Source organism: Vulpes vulpes, chromosome 12 (genome assembly GCF_048418805.1).
Source record: "Vulpes vulpes isolate BD-2025 chromosome 12, VulVul3, whole genome shotgun sequence".
NCBI classification, from domain to species: Eukaryota; Metazoa; Chordata; class Mammalia; order Carnivora; family Canidae; genus Vulpes; species Vulpes vulpes.
In genome coordinates this window covers 95,803,186-95,815,934 of record NC_132791.1, presented here as the reverse complement: position 1 = coordinate 95,815,934, position 12,749 = coordinate 95,803,186, and the positions used below count along the sequence as shown (strand labels likewise).

Genomic DNA, 12,749 nt, shown 5'->3' with positions numbered 1-12,749 from the left:
TTAGGAAATGAAGACAATAAAATCAGCTTTTTTTTTCTTTTTTTTTTTTAATGTGGTCATCTCAGCTTTATGTGTGAAGACTGCAGAAATTAGGTGTTGTCTTTCTTTATCTAATTGCAGTGGAAGTTTTGTCCCAAGGAAGGAGCATTTACTCTAGAAGGAAGGCCTGAGCTGGAACTGTCTTGTTGTAGAGGCATACAGCTCCGAGGGGGAGGATCGGAATCTAGTCAGTGAGCATCTGTTTCTGTAGAACAGGATAGTGGGTACTGGAGGGAGCTACAAAGACAGAAAAATAAGATAGTAGCTATTATTTATGGAGGGCTTCCCCTGTGCTGTGCACTCTCTAAACACTTTACGTACATTTAATCCTTACAACATCTCTCGAAGATAGGGCTCTTTCTTTTCTTTTCTTTTTTCTTTCTTTCTTTCTTTCTTTCTTTCTTTCTTTCTTTCTTTCTTTCTTTCTTTCTTTCTTTCTTCTTTCTTCTTTCTTTCTTTCTTTCTTTCTTTCTTTCTTTCTTTCTTTCTTTCTCTATTTTTTTTTTTTTTTGTGGAAAAATGTACATTACATAAAAATGACTATTGTAACCATTTTTTAAGTGTACAGGTCAGTGGCATTAAGTTTACATTGTTGTGTAAACCATCACTATCATCCATCTTGGAACTTTTTCATCTTCCCAGACTGAAACTCAGCACCTAATATACACTAACTCCCTATTCCTATCATCCCATGCACACTGTCCCAAGCCCCTGGCAACTGCCCTTCTACTTTTTTGGTCTCTATCGGTTTGACTTCCCTAGGGATCTCATATAAGTGGAATCATACAGTGCGTGTCTTTTTGTAACTGGCTCATTTCACTCAAGGTTCATCCATGTTGTAACGTATCAGAAGTTTTTCCCCTTATTAAGGCTGAACTATATTCCATGGTATGAATGTACCATCTTTTGTCCAACTGTATGTCTTTATTTTAATTTTATTTTTAAAAATATTTTATTTACTTGACAGAGAGCACAAGCAGGAGGAGGGACAGAGGGAGAAAGGGAAGCAGACTCCCCACGGTGCAGGGAGCCCAATGTGGGGCTCTATCCCAGTATCCTGAGATCATGACCTGGGCTCAAGACAGACACTTAACCGACTGAACACCCAGGCACCCCTGTCCAACTATATGTTGGTGTAGTCTTGGGTAGCTTCCCCCTTTGGCTATTCTAAGTAGGCTGCTTTGAACATGTGCATAAAACATGTTGAGATCTGGCTTTCGGTTCTTTTGTGTATATACTCAGAAGTATAATTGCTGGGTTCATATGGTAATTCTATGTTTAATATTTGTAGGAACTGCCATACTGTTTTCTACAGCGGCATCACCAGTTAGAGTTGTGTCAGCAGTGTACCAGAGTTCCAATTTCTCCAGATCGAAGGTAGGTACTATTCTTATTTTATTTTATTTTATTTTATTTTATTTTATTTTATTTTATTTATTTATTTATTTTTTTATATTCTTATTTTAGTATCATAGAGGAGGAAGAGAGGTGCAGAGAGGTGAAATGGGCTCACACAGCTAACATACACAGATCTGAATTTGAACTCTACAGTCCAATGCAGAACCTTTGATAACCATGTAAGATGAGGCCCAGAAAGGATCAGAGACATGATTAAGGGCACTATGCCTAATACATTATCAGAGCCTTGATTCAGACCAGGCACCTTGCCTTCAGAGTACATATTGTTCAGCATTCTTAGGTTTAGTGGTTTCTCTTTGTTCTTCGTTTTTATCCCCCCCTCCCCAAAAAAAAACCTTTAAAGAAATCTCACATTTTTTAGAAAGATATTAATTTTTAGATATCTCTATATGGTTTTTTCCTGCCATTCTAAATTTATGCTTTAAACTGTTATTTAAAATATTATCTTAGGAAATGTATGCAATATGTTCAATTTTCTCTTTATTCAGGTTTCTTGGGTAAAATTTGCCTTTAAGTGTTTTGAATAAGTATGAATTGACTGGTAGAATTTTTTTATACATCTCCACTCTACCTACTCCTGCCAGAAGTTTGATTTCAAATAAAACCAAGCAAAATTCTCTCAAGCTGGATTTAAATTGGGGGAAACTTGGAGGGTAGCAATGGTAAACATTGAGGACTTCTTTTTTTTTTTTTTTTGGAGAGAGTAAAGTTTCCAGGTTTACTGACAGAGGAGCAGCAGCTAGGAAATGTACTTATTTTTTTCATCCTTCTGTGTGTTTTGCTAGGAGGGCATGCATTCCTCCTCAGCGCGGTCACCAGGGTACTTTGTGGCCTTCTGAAAATAGTGCCATTCCTCCGTGATGCTGGCTTCGCTTGGCCAGTGTGTCAGTTCATGTGCCCTGTCTGCAGAGCCTCCCCTACCACTGCCAGTGAGGGGCCCTATGATGATACAGACCTAGGGGCCTCTTTAAATCCTGCTCATGCAGGCAGGGCCTCTGAGTGGGTGACTTCTGTGCTCTTTAAGGCCGCGGGGCTGCGTGTGCATGGCCTTGAGTGCCCCCCCCCGGTGAGGGTGACAGCTTGTACAGCACACCATTATAGCTGGGTGTTCGTTTCAGACAAAGACTCCTGGACCCATGGTATCAAGGGCCCACAATCAGCTAAGATGAGTTTTCTGATCTGGAAGATATCTTTAAGATAATCTGATTCAGTGGCTCCCAGCCTTGGTGTACACTATGCTCTACCTAGCAAGCTTGAAAACATAATGATGCCTGAGGCCAACCTCCAGAGATCCTGAGGTAACTGGTCTGATGGGTGCCCTGGCCATTGGGATTTGTGAAAAGCTTCACAGATAATTCTAGTGTATGGTCAAGGTTTAGGATTGTTGCTCTAGTTTCTCTTGACTACCTGTTTTTTTTGGCTCTAAGATTTTTACCACCACAGAAGATACAGGAGGTCTTTTTTTCTGGTTGTCCTTCTCAGCAGGGATTGCTGGAGTATATTTCTCACATAAAAGGGAATCTCTTCTATTTTATCTGTGGTTTGAAAATTATTTTCATATCCTTATGGAGTATTCACACAATTTAGTGCCGGTTGCTATAGAGGACAAATCTTATTTACTCTGCAGAGCCTTGAGTTTAGGAATATAGAGGAAAGACAACTGTTTGTTCTCCAAGATTTCAATGCAAGCTCCAGGTCACTGAGTTCTGATGGCAGTTTCATTTTATAAAGTGAAGACTGCGATGACATTGGAGCTGATATTTCTGCAGTTCTGGAAGGCTTCTTGCTACGTGTAGCATCTGCCCTCCTGTGCTTTTAAACACTCAGCCATATCATTACTTTGGGAAGTCTGTATCTTTGAGTAAACCACATAGTCAGTTGGAGAGCATCTGATTTAGAGGAATGCTATGTCCTAGCCCCTCCCAGACTGTTTGATGAACTTGGCATCATCTTTCCTATGTTGGACTGTGGCTTTAAGATTATTTGGTTGAAACTTCATCAAAGTTCATAGATGAGAGTTGGGGTTTGAGGGAGCAAGTATTCTTGTTTGATTTGGTTTTAAAAATGAGTATTTAGGGATCCCTGGGTGGCGCAGCGGTTTAGCGCCTGCCTTTGGCCCAGGGCGCGATCCTGGAGACCCGGGATCGAATCCCACGTCGGGCTCTCGGTGCATGGAGCCTGCTTCTCCCTCTGCCTGTGTCTCTGCCTCTCTCTCTTTCTCTCTGTGTGACTATCATAAATAAATAAAATTAAAAAAAAATGAGTATTTAGATGTAAAAATTTCTAACTTTGTCATTGTTCGTATTCTGTGTATTTATGAGAGCTCTGTCAGCAGTTGAAACAAAGGCTCCGTGGTGGCTTTCTTGCTGTGTATCTCTTAGAGACCCCAGTTTAGGGTAGACAACATTTGAGTTACTCTAGTAGTTAAGGACAAGGACTTCTGGACCCACTCCAAAACCTTTCTGATATGGGCAGAGCAGAGCAATTTGTACATGTATATGTGTATGTACTTATGAATATACATAGTAGAAGCATACATAATATTACCTTTATTTATAATCCTACATAGCTGCTAATACAGAGTGGTACAGAGGAAATTCTTGTAGGATCATCTGCTACTCATCTTCCTCAGTTTTTTCAAAGAGAGGCACATTTGGATTTGATCTGGTATTCACATTTAGATAATTTTATAATAGTTGTAGGGCTTGGACTGGGGAGGTGCCTCCCTTCTCACATTTGTGTGGATTTCTCCTCGTAGTTAGTTACCATGGTAACAGGTGTGTGTAAAGGTGGACTGAGGGCACTGATGGATGAGGGGGACCAATTGCTTAGATCAAAAGCAAGGGCATCTGGTCATTTCCAACATCTTTGAAAATGAAAGCTGTGCTTCCCTGGAAGGACTTGATGGGGTTCTTAGATCACTTGGAATGGTTTTTCTGCTCTGTAGTCTTATTTGTTGTCCCTATCACCTTCCCACTAATTATTCCTTGGTTGCTGACTTCCAGGGGCTGATTAGTTACACATGTCACTCAAAAAATGGTCAAGGGTTATAACAATGGGGGACTTAATTTTCTGTTTCCTCAACTTCATTTTTAACATGCTGAATGTTTGAAATGAAAAGGCAGCAAAGTACCAGCAAATTCTCTTTGAAAACATAGTGGTTGTTTGTGGAGGATATTCTACTGGCCCCTCCTAGCTCCAGCCCAGCTCACTGCCACGCCTGGGTCTTTCAAAGCTGGTATCATTTCTAAGAGCAACAGTTTAGAATTGGATCCCTTCCATTCATAATAGTATGTGGCATCTTCATATAGGAAGTGTAGAATCAAATATTATGTTATGGTGGGATAGGGAGGACCCACTAATATAGCAGTAAAACAGTTGTGTGTGCGTGTTCTTTCTTTTTAATAAGACTAAAAATAGTATTCCAATTTACGGAAGAAGGGGATAACTTGCACAAAAGTGAAGATAGCATCAGATGATTACAGTGAGCCTCTTCCTCTATGTTAGGCAGTTTCAGTTGAAAAATGAAGATGAGTAAGACATAGTCTCTCCACTGTAAGAACTTCTGAAGAAGTTCTTTGTGCCATTTATCTTCTCAGTGATACACTCTTCCATAGTTACCAATCACATTGCTCTCCCTTCTTGTCCACTTACAGATGCCCAGTGACAGTTTTCTCACATCTTGGCACCCTTCCTATTTGCAAGGCAGGGCTCTCTTCTCATTGTGGCACCTGCTACTCCCAAGTGTGGTCCTGGCATAGTAGTTTCAGGTCCCCCTCCCCACCTAGATCTGTGTTATAACAAGAACCCCTGGTGACTTGGGTGTACAAAATATGTTAATATGCATGTCCCATTTCAGCCAGGCTAAGGCAGGCCCAAGAATCTGCATTTCTGATGAGCTTCCACGTGATGCTGATTCTGGTCTGTGGACCTCACTGGGGATAGCAAAGATTTGCTTTCGAAGGCCTACTTAAATCTCTCCTAGTGCATAAGAGGAACAAAGATGTTTGGCTTGTTCTGCTAATATGGAATAGCATATGTAGCTAAAGACCTCTGGCTTAAATACTCTCATGGGGAGTCAAAGTTGAAAAATTACCTGTCTACTAGGTGCTAGACATAGCTTTCAGAGTTTTATTAATATACTTGATCCTCACAGCAGGTTTAGGGGGGTAGGCACTGTTACACCTCTATTTTATAGATGGGGAAATTGAGACCCAGAGGGGTTAAGTAGCTTGGCCACAGTCACGTTAACTATCAAGTGAAAGAACAGGGCTTTGAATGCAGGCACTTTGGCCTCAGTACCTCAACTTTGAAAGGATTGCTACGTACTTCCTGTGTCTAAGATGTTACATATGTGAGGAAGTGGAGTGAGATCATGGCTGAGAAATGAGAATGTCTCAGTTTGGATAGTAGGGTGGTTCCAGAAGGCAAGCTGAGTACAGATTTGTGATTGGGATACGGAGGGTTTAGCCGTAGAGAGTGGGTCATGCTGTTCATGTTTACTGGACAGGATTAGTGGGGGGAGGTGAGACAGGCATGATGCTGGCAGTTGAGGAACAAAAGGGCATGTAGGCAAACTTTTATTTTAGCATCCCAGTATATCAGATACTTTGGTTTATGTTCATTCATTCTTTTTTAAAAAGATTTTATTTATTCAATTGAGAGAGAGAGAGTGCATGCAAGTTGGGGGAGGGGAAGAGGGAGAAGCAGACGATGCATAGAGTGCGTAACCTAATGCAGGGCATGATCCCTATACCCCGAGATCTTGGCTTGAGCTGAAGGCAGGTGCTGACTAACTGAGCTACCCAGACACCCCTACATTCATTATTTCTTTTGAACCTTGTAATCTTATGGTGTAGGTATAGATTTTAAAGATAAGAGAACTGAGGTTTGAGAGATTTAAGTAATTTTCCCAAGGTTGACAGAGAGGAGGGTGACAGTGACATAATATGAATTTTTTTAAGATTTTTTTTAAAGATTTTATTTATTCATTCATGAGAGACATAGAGAAAGAGAGTGAGAGGGAGAGACATAGGCAGAGGTAGAAGCTGGCTCCATGAAGGAGCCCAATGTGGGACTTGATCCCGGGTCTCCAGGATCATACCCCGGGCTGAAGGCGGCGCTAAACTGCTGAGCCACCCAGGCTGCCCTAATATGAATTTTAAGTCAGTTGCTCTATGGCTTCCCAGGGCAGGGCTTCAGAGCAGAAATTAAGGTATAGAGGGGGAGGTGAGACCTAGGTTGTTGACACTGCATTATAAAAGAGATGCATGGTTAAGGGATGAGATTAAGAACACAAGAGCTGTAAGGCAGAGAACCTACAAGTCTCACTCAATGCTGGCCATTTAAAACTGGACTAGAGTTCCCTAAGATCTCCCTGTGTAGGGCTGGTCCCCAGGTTGGACACAGGGTTGACACTGCATGTGGGGTTAAGTGGCTCCAGGTTTAATTTAGTTTCCATCTGGTGATTAACATGAGTTGGGACTGAACACTCTCCCTGACCTCCTGTGTCCTTCCTCCTTGAGTCAGCCCAGGAGAGGTCAGTCCTGCCCTCATGTTGACTCCTATCTCTGAGACACACACCCCTGGTGCCACACTCCTCTGCTTCACCACAAGTGACAGGTACTTCTGTCTTCTTCCCCTCATCTTTCTGATTATTGCATTTCTTGCCGCAGACCTTCCCCATTGCTCCAAATGTGAAAATCTGAGCTTATTTACTTTAAATAAATTATCATACAGCCTCATGTGACCCCATATAAATCTCCTTAACAGAGAACCTGATGGCATATGTGGTGTGCCTGGGGAAATCTCTGCCTCAGGATGCTCATAATGGAGGGAACCGACTGGAGTTAGCTCGTGGGCACTGTTCATGTTTTGGCAATCATTGACAATATGGGATACCTCCAGGTGGTTCTCCATGAAGCTGTTCTCTGCACATGGCTCCCTGCCCGTCATGCAATGTGAAATGCCTCTGGTCCCCTCCCTCCTGGGTGAGAGAGCCGACTTTGCTCTCTGGTGTGGCCCCTCTCATCTTTATTCTTACAGTCAAAGGCTTCCATTTCATTTTGTATTGTTTTATTTTTGTTTTTTAAATTTTAACTTATTTTTTTTTTTGAGAGAGAAAATAGAGGGGGCGGGGGAGGGAAAGGGGGAAAGAGAATCTTTCTGGATGTGGAGCCTGACACGGGTTCAGTATCATGACCCTGCATGACCTGAGCTGAAGTTAAGCGTTAGATGCTTAATTACCTGAGCCATCCAGGCACTCCTCCATTTTTTTTTTTTTTTTTTTTTTAAAGATTCTCTTATAGAGGCCTCAGAACTATATTGCAAAAAGCTAAGAAATAGAATGGGAAAAAATGCTCCCATGCTCCATGATTATCGTTTTTTGCAATGATTTTTACATATTTGTATGTTTTCTATCTGCACTCCCTGTTAGTACTACATAATCTCCATCATTACCATTTTAATGGTTGCATAATATTCTGTTGTATACCATTAATTATTTAGCTGTCTTGTTGACAAGTACATTGCTCCCAACTTTTCACAATTATTAATAACATTGTAAGGCATATCTTTGTGCATGTTGCTATTTCCATATTTTGAATTAGATTCTTAGGAGAGAGTCCCAGGTGTGGCATTACTAGGTCAAAGAGTATGAACAATTTTATGGCTCTTAAAACATATTGCCAGATTGCTTTCCAGAGGAGTGGAAGCAATTTACAATGCCATCACAAAGTCATTTGTTTTCAAGATGTTTAGCTAGGGTCAAGGATGCGGTCTCTCACAGTAGGACAGGAGGAGGGGCGTGTGTGTTTGTGTGCCCATGCACACAAAACTCACTGATTCGTATGTGTATTGATTTCAACTGCAATGGTATGCATTGTTCTTGTTAATAGGAAGATACTAGGTATCTAATGCCAATCTAATAATTATTCAATGCAGTATTTAATATCACAGTGTGAAGGAAGAAAGCAAATTATGTATATTTCCTGTTTCTCTGGAATTTTGAAAATTTAAAAAAATTGGCAAAGATTAATGAATAAGAACATGCAGGCACTGTGATGAGGTTCTTCGTAGCCCTCTCCTTTTTGAGAACACCTATTAATTTGGAGGTGAAGGTGGAATTTGAAGAAAGTTCGTAGGACAGGCAGAGGGGAGGGCATTGGAAATAGCTGGGCCTATGCTCGGGAGCCCACCTAAGTCAGGTAGCAAAGATACCCTCTCCTGGCAACTGCAGTCTTTCAGATGCAGAACGGAGGAGTGCTTGTGACCTCAAAATCCTTCCTCACACATCTAGGGCTCAGTGGGAAAGGTACTTTGGTTAATTAGTAATTTGTTCTAGATCTTTGCCATTACAATTTTCTCCAATTCTTTGTATTTCCCATTGGACTGTTTTTGATGTTGGTAAACATCAAATGCCTTAAAGTAGGGACTGTACCTTTTAAAGTCATTAATTTTTATACCTCTCCCCTGGATTGTCTAGCACACTGTTTTATGTCTTATGTACCTAGTGGCGGCCTTGTGTCTTCTGACTGCCTGTGGGAAACTTGTGCTGTATCCGATGGTCCCAGGAGTTCCACCAAAGCCCCATGGTTAAGTAATGGGATCGCCCAGGTCTTGTGCTCACATGTAAAACTCACAGCTGACCTCACAGGGGTAAAGGAAGAAGAAACTTTGGTGGAGAAATTACCTGAGAAAGGTGATTTTGGAGAAGACCTCTGACTAGTGTGTATTATCTCTCACATCATCTAATGGGACCTCCTTGTTTGACCGATGGAGAAACTGAGCCCAGGAAAACCAAACGTCTTCCTCAAGATCACACAGATCATGGGTGTTGACTGTAACTGGACCTGGCCCTTGGGTCCTACTCTAGTGTCCTTTCCACTACTGCCATCTCCCTATGCCCTCAACAGATCTGTATTTGAAGGTTTTTAATTTTTAAAATTAATTTTCTTTTTCTGTATGCCCACGTTTCGCCTCTCTTACAGCTACACAGAAATGTGTTTATAGAGTGTGACCTTGAGGCAATAGTCAGATCCGGGCAAGAGCCATAGAGGCTTAGAAGTTTGTATTGAGAGCCAAGAGATAGTGTGGGATCGAAATTCAGTTTCATACAAAATTACAGCTTTGCATTATTATGTTTGAATTTAAATATAAACCTTTTATTTCAGAGGAAGAATGTTCAGTTATTTGTGGTACATGTTTGGGGTGTGTATTTGCCACAATTGTGATCCTAATAAAACTCTCGTTATGATCAATATGCACAGAGTAGAGATTTACGGTTTTCAAGAGAGCATTAACTTTGAGTTTCTTGATTTCTCCTTTGCGACTGAAAGCTAAACCTCGGTGTTGTGTCCTCTGTGTGGTGATTTTTCTTCTTCCTCTCTGTAACTTCTTACCCTGAATATGACAAGCACATTGGTTTGCACAGTTGAAGTTCTGCAGCTAAAGGCTTTAATAGTGAGGGAGGTGCCCATGGTCAATGTCAAATGGAAGGACCGAGCAGACAAAGCAGGAGGGAGAATGAACAGTCTCCTGGTCCTTTTAACAGCTCTGTGATGTCTGCCCTGGGATTTGAATGATTTGTGAATGACTACAGTCGGCTCAGTCTGAGGTGCTTGAGGCCTCTGGAAATTGATGTTAACCACATCAGCTGTCAGTAGTTATAGCTACTGGGTAATCGGGTTTGGAATTTATGGGTATTTACATTTCATGGGGCTTTGACTATGTTTCTGTAAGTTGGGAGTAGAAATGTTTGTCCTTGGTATGACTGAATAGCTTATTTTATGCATGGTGCCAGCATTTCAAACTGTCTCAGTGTGTAAACCACTTTCTTCCTGGGAGAGGAAAATAATCTCATTAATCCTATCTGTGGCTAGTGGATGGGATGATTTTTGCCTGCATCCCAGGAATCTAGCTCCATACTGCCTTCTGTGCAATAACTGGTAATATGGTTACACAGTAAAAAGAAGTTAGAAGAGTCTTACTGAAGGCTGTTGATAAACATTTTGTTACAGCTTGCTGAGGTCGGCACTTTTTTTTACTTTGTTTGGTCTCAAAGGGATTAACTTTTTTTTTTTCATGATAGGAACTAGAAGCTTGTTCTCAAATTTAGAAGATCAGAAAAAACTGAAAAAGCAGAGAAAATTAACCCAAGTTCTTTCCACTTGAATGCAAGCAATAAAAACATTTCAAAATTTTCTTTCATTCCTTTTCTATACATAATTTTTATGTGGCTATAATTAAGCTATTACATTTTCTTTTTCTTTTTCTTTTTTTGTTAGAATGTGAGGAGGAGGGGCAGAGGGAGAGAGTCTTAAGCAGACTCCATGCTGAGTGCAGAGCCTGTTTTGTGGCTTGATCCCATGACCCTGAGATCATGGCCTGAGCCCAACCAAGAGTCAGTTGCTTAACCGACTGAGCTACCCATGAGTCCCTGTAATTATTTTTGGGAAAAAAAAATTTTTTTTTTTTGTTTTTCTTTCTACTTACCACATAGTTTTTCCTTGTCATATAATTTCCCTTTCAGAACCCTAGTTTTTCATTGAGAGGCACTTCTTAAAATATTTGCTTTTTTTGTCAGTGTCTGGATCAGAGGCTTAGCCCTCTTTTATCGGTGGGGTTTTGCACTGCTCCTCAGCCATGAAGACAGGCCTGGGTAAATTGTCTCTTCAGTCAGTAGTGCTGGGCTCTCTCTTTCCTTTGAGAGTTATTATTTGGCATAGCTCTAATATTTTCCCAGTTGAAGATTATCCTCTAGTTCGAACTTTCTGTGCATGAAGCTTGATATGTATTTGGGATTAGTTCTTTAGGATATTTTCCCAGAGTTGAATTGCTGGTCGAAAAAGACGAAACATTTTGATGTTATACACATACACACACACACACACACACACACACACACACACACACACAGTTTTATGTTGTATATTATACATGTTATTTTTGATAAGTGGATACTAGTAATGCCAAACTAACCATACAGTGCACCTTAACATTAGGTATTACTGCTGTTTAAGCTTTGTTAACGTGATATGTAAGAAATAGCATTGAGTTATTAAGTCTTTGCTTAGCAGTGAGTTTGAACATTTTGGCATACATTTGCCAACTACTTGGTTTCCTGTGTTATGGATTACCTCATCTTAGCTTAGTGTTCTTGTGGGTAAGGAAGGGTGATGCCCGTGGGAATCTTGGTGAGTATGGTTAGCACACAGAACTGCCCTGCAGCCTTGATCTTGGCAGGACCCTACGTTGTGCTTTTAGCTTCTGTCTTACCTAGTGGCAGGCAAGCACTCACCCTCCCCACATTGCTTCAAGAGATGAGAATCTTTTAAGACTGAAGTAAAGGGTGGGAGTTGGGCTTAGTAGTGTATGTGACTCTTGGTTGTGGGGTTGTGGGACCAAGCCTCATGTTGAGTGTAGAGAGTACTTAAAAGTAAATAAATAAATAAATAAATATATATTTTAATAAAGATTGAAGTAAAGGAGAGTGAAATGTTTTTTAATAAAAAAATGGAGCATGGATGTAAGAATTTTTTTCACTTTTAAAAAATAGCCTGCTACAAAATTGTTCTTCTTCCGTTAATTCTTTCCTGAATTTATGGAGTGTCTACTGGGCCAGGTATTCCTGAGGGAGTGCCCCATGCAATGACCTCAAGGCAGAAAGAGAGCACTGTGTCTTGGGAAGGCAGGTAGAGCCAGGGCACCTGGATGGTGACCAGAAAGATCTGGGTGAAGCCACAGGAGCAGGAAGGAACCCGGTGATGCGGACATTTGTAGGCCTGGAAAATGTTGAGGGCAAGCTCTGAAGGGTTTGAGCTGTAGTACCCTAGAAGGATCACTGTAGAAGTGGATTGGAAGGGCGCAAGAGAGGAAGCAACAACTCCCATTGGGTACCTGTCAGGGTAGTCTAGGCATGAGGTGATGGGGCCTCACATGTTCCGCTTCTTAAACCATCTGGCAGAGGAGCATAATTTTTTATTTCTAATCTGTTGTGATGGATGTGTTTGTAAAGAGATATGTTAGGAAGGGTTAAAGACCTGGGAAAAGGAAGAGCTTAGAAAGGAAGCCTTAGGGAACCCTGGGTGGCTCAGTGGTTTAGTGCCTGCCTTTGGCCCAGGGCGTGAACCTGGGGTCCTGGTATTGGGTCCCACGTCGGGCTCCCAGTGTGGAGACTGCTTCTCCCTCTGCCTGTGTCTCTGCCTCTCTCTATCTCTCTCTCTCTCTGTGTCTCTCATGAATAAATAGATAAAATCTTAAAAAAAAAAAAAAAAGAAAGAAAGGAAGCCTTG

General features: G+C 41.2%; 1 protein-coding gene across 22 annotated transcripts in view; it reads left to right on the top strand.

Moving 5' to 3' along the window:
- Positions 1 to 12,749, top strand: part of FARS2 (phenylalanyl-tRNA synthetase 2, mitochondrial) — a 584,196-nt gene that overhangs the window by 47,232 nt on the left and 524,215 nt on the right. For all 22 annotated transcript variants that reach the window (XM_072729194.1, XM_072729196.1, XM_072729189.1 and 19 more), the window contains one exon: positions 1,331 to 1,416. The gene's annotated coding sequence lies outside the window, so the exon portion shown is untranslated. The remainder of the gene's footprint in view (positions 1 to 1,330; positions 1,417 to 12,749) is intronic.